The sequence below is a fragment of the Pelophylax lessonae genome (assembly GCF_965119305.1).
Source record: "Pelophylax lessonae genome assembly, contig: HAP1_SCAFFOLD_410, whole genome shotgun sequence".
Taxonomy (NCBI): Eukaryota; Metazoa; Chordata; class Amphibia; order Anura; family Ranidae; genus Pelophylax; species Pelophylax lessonae.
The window spans coordinates 137,501-141,846 of NW_028119934.1; the positions used below are offsets into that span (position 1 = coordinate 137,501).

The window sequence follows — 4,346 nt, forward strand, 5'->3', positions numbered from 1 at the left end:
AAAAGTAAAAAAGAGAAAAGAAAAAGATAATGTGAGAGTGAGAGAGAACAAAATAAGAGAGAGAAAGAAAATAGGTAAAATCAACACATTTCAGGTGCTCAGAGATCCCCCTTCATCAGGGCTAGAAAACATAAAGAAGCATATATAGGACTCCTTCCATCACAGCCCCCCCCTTACATCAGGATCCCCATTAGAGTTCCCCCTTTACATTGGAGTCACTATCAGAGTCCCCCCTTACATCAGAAGTGGAGCCCATAGGCAGCCCCTGCTGACCATAACTCTCAATCTGTGCACATTCGGGATGTGTCATGGAGCAGATAAAATCTTCCAGTGGGCCATAGATTGAAGCCCCCTGTATGGAATATCTGTCCTTAGTTGGGGGGGGAGGGGGGGGTTTCAGCCGCCATTTATCTACTTGTGGAAATAAAATTCCTCATCTGATGATTTGTGACGACCACTCAGATTGGCTCCATGGGTGAGAGTGGCTCAGCAGACGGGTGATCTGGCCTGGAACTGGCCCCCCGGTCAGACAATGGCGCCCCCTGTCATCAGATTGGATGATTGGCTTAGTCAGATAGCTTCCCCCCAGACAGGTCCTCTTCATATACAATTCCCCCCCCCCCCCATAGCTAAAATACTAAAATCTGCGCAGCTTCTAAAAAAAGAAATGATTTGGGGGCCCATCATGGCGGGTCCTGGCTGAGACAGACGATCGGCCATCTCACAGATTCATCTACAAGAATTCTCTCCACATCTGGGACACGTTTCCAGAGAAACCCTTGCCAGCGGCTCGACCTATAAAAGTCTTAGACTGCGAGCGCTCTGCAGCGATAATCATTCACACGCAGATGGGGCCGAGAGAGCGGCGAGCTCTGCCGAGGCCCAACCGAGCGAAGGCTCAACCAAAACCTGATTGGTTAACTCTTAGGAAGGCCACGCTTGTTACAATCTGATTTATAATTTATACTGATCACACAATCTGCTTGTATAAACTCACTTAGATGCCAATATTGGTTACAACCTGATTGTACAAAGTATTGGTCCTGTGCATACAATCAGATTGTAAACTATGTGGCAATCGCAAAAGAGATTGTACAATCTCCCTTCAACTGGACACACACTGTACAACTTTTGTTGTTCGATTTCCTTTAGATTTACATTCAACGATGTAGTGCGAGGGCCGGTCTGATTGCATACAAATTGGAAGTGTTTAGGTGTGACCTCATATTATATGGTTTTGGTAAATTTAAAGGAAAAATAATCTAAAGTAAATTGTATAATGTGTATCCAGCTTTACATCGGCCACATGATACAACTGGGTTGTACAATCCCCATTACAATGGAGTTCTATATACTGACCTGGACTATATAGTCTCTGAGCAACCTTCTAAAGGTTTACCAAACAAACCATGTAAACAATGTATCCGGTGTACTGACCGCTCTCTGTATACAATGTATCCCGTGTACTGACCGTTCCCTGTATACAAATGTATCCCCTGTACTAACCACTCCCCGTATACAATGTATTCCCTGTACTAACCGCTCCCCGTATACAATGTATTCCCTGTACTGACTGCTCCCCGTATACAATGTATCCCATGTACTGACCGCTCCCGTATACAATGTATCTCGTGTACTGACAGCTCCCTGTATACAATGTATCCCGTGTACTGACCGCTCCCCGTATACAATGTATCCCGTGTACTGACCGCTCCCCGTATACAATGTATCTCGTGTACTGACAGCTCCCCGTATACAATGTATCCCGTGTACTGACAGCTCCCCGTATACAATGTATCCCGTGTACTGACAGCTCCCCGTATACAATGTATCCCGTGTACTGACAGCTCCCCGTATACAATGTATCCCGTGTACTGACAGCTCCCCGTATACAATGTATCCCGTGTACTGACCGCTCCCCGTATACAATGTATCCCGTGTACTGACCGCTCCCCGTATACAATGTATCCCGTGTACTGACCGCTCCCCGTATACAATGTATCCCGTGTACTGACCGATCCCCGTATACAATGTTTCCCGTGTACTGACCGCTCCCTGTATACAATGTATCCCGTGTACTGACCGCTCCCTGTATACAATGTATCCCGTGTACTGAACGCTCCCCGTATACAATGTTTCCCGTGTACTGACAGCTCCCCGTATACAATGTATCCCGTGTACTGAACGCTCCCCGTATACAATGTATCCCGTGTACTGACCGCTCCCCGTATACAATGTTTCCCGTGTACTGACCACTCCCCGTATACAATGTATCCCGTGTACTGACCGCTCCCTGTATACAATGTATCCCCGTGTACTGAACGCTCCCCGTATACAATGTATCCCGTGTACTGACTGCTCCCTGTATACAATGTATCCCGTGTACTGACCGCTCCCTGTATACAATGTATCCCCTGTACTGACCGCTCCCTGTATACTTTGTATCCCGTGTACTGACCGCTCTCTGTATACTTTGTATCCCGTGTACTGACCGCTCTCTGTATACTTTGTATCCCGTGTACTGACCGCTCCATGTATACAATGTATTCCGTGTACAGGGAGCGGTCAGTACACCAGGTGCATTGTATACAGGGAGCGGTCAGTACACCGTATACATTGTATACAGGGGGTCAGTACCGGGATAATTGTATACAGGGAGCGGTCAGTACACGGGATACATTGTATACAGGGAGCAGTCAGTACACGGGATACATTGTATACAGGATACAGGGGAGCGGTCAGTACACTGGATACATTGTATACGGGGAGCTGTCAGTACACGGGATACATTGTATACAGGGAGCGGTCAGTACACGGGATACATTGTATACAGGAAGCGGTCAGTACACAGGATACATTGTATACAGGGAGCGGTCAGTACACGGGATACATTGTATACAGGGAGCGGTCAGTACACGGGATACATTGTATACAGGGAGCGATCAGTACACTGGATACATTGTATACGGGGAGCTGTCAGTACACGGATACATTGTATACAGGGAGCGGTCAGTACACGGGATACATTGTATACGGGGAGAGCGGTCAGTACACGGGATACATTGTATACAGGGAGCGGTCAGTACACGGGATACATTGTATACAGGGAGCGGTCAGTACACGGGATACATTGTATACAGGGAGCGGTCAGTACACAGGATACATTGTATACAGGGAGCGGTCAGTACACTGGATACATTGTATACGGGGAGCGGTCAGTACAGGGGATACATTGTATACAGGGAGCGGTCAGTACACGAGATACATTGTATACAGAGAGCAGTCAGTACACAGGATACATTGTATACAGGGAGCGGTCAGTACACACTGGATACATTGTATACGGGGAGCTGTCAGTACACCGGATACATTGTATACAAGGAAGCGGTCAGTACACCGGATACATTGTATACAAGGGAGCGGTCAGTACACCGGATACATTGTATACGGGGAGCGGTCAGTACACTGGATACATTGTATACAGGGAGCGGTCAGTACACAGGATACATTGTATACAAGGAGCGGTCAGTACACCGGATACATTGTATACAAGGAGCGGTCAGTACACCGGATACATTGTATACAAGGAGCGGTCAGTACACCGGATACATTGTATACAGACAGTCCTGGTACAATGTAGCGGTTAGTAATTCTCAGTTCTGTGTATTCCTTTCCAATGATAATGAAGGTCTCTTCTCCTCGACAGATTACACGACGCTGAGGATCGGTGGTTTGGTGGTTGCCGGAGTTCTCTTCATCATGGGAATTCTCATCATCCTGAGTGAGTGACACGTTGTCACCCGGAGGGGACACGGCGCCCGTCACCGCTGACAGCGCCAGATATTCTTAGCTGCCCTCTGTCCCGCCTTCCGGGGAAACTTCTGCCGCAATTCTCCGCTGACACAGCCAGAGAGAAAAGCGACTGGACTTTCAGAAAAGTTCAAACTCAGATCTTCGTCCAGCTGGGGGTGGAGTGGGGTGGGGGGGTGAGAGGGAGGGGGGTTGGGAACCCCTTTCAGGTTTTTTATTGCTTCAAGCAAAAAAAAAAAGAAGATTTAAGCGCCACAAAATTGTCACAAGTCCCAAAAACAATGTATTCATTGGGAGGTTCTTGGAAAAATGTCAATGTTTTTGGTCCGTAGGGTATCTAATTTGAGTTGGCCCACCCTTTGCAGCTATAACAGCTTCAACTCTTCTGGGGAAGGCTGTCCCACAAGGTTTAGGAGTGTGTCTATGGGAATGTTTGACCATTCTTCCAGAAGCGCATTTGTGAGGTCAGGCACTGATGTTGGAGAGAAGGCCTGGCTCGCAGTCTCCGCTCTAATTCATCCCAAAGGGTGTTCTAT

General features: G+C 47.6%; 1 long non-coding RNA gene across 1 annotated transcript in view; it reads left to right on the forward strand.

The window, feature by feature from the left end:
- Positions 1 to 3,850, forward strand: part of LOC309543840 — a 36,071-nt gene extending 32,221 nt beyond the window's left edge. Inside the window, exon 4 of the long non-coding RNA XR_014224817.1 lies at positions 3,707 to 3,850. This is a non-coding gene — a long non-coding RNA (uncharacterized lncRNA). The remainder of the gene's footprint in view (positions 1 to 3,706) is intronic.
- Positions 3,851 to 4,346: the final 496 nt, after the last annotated feature.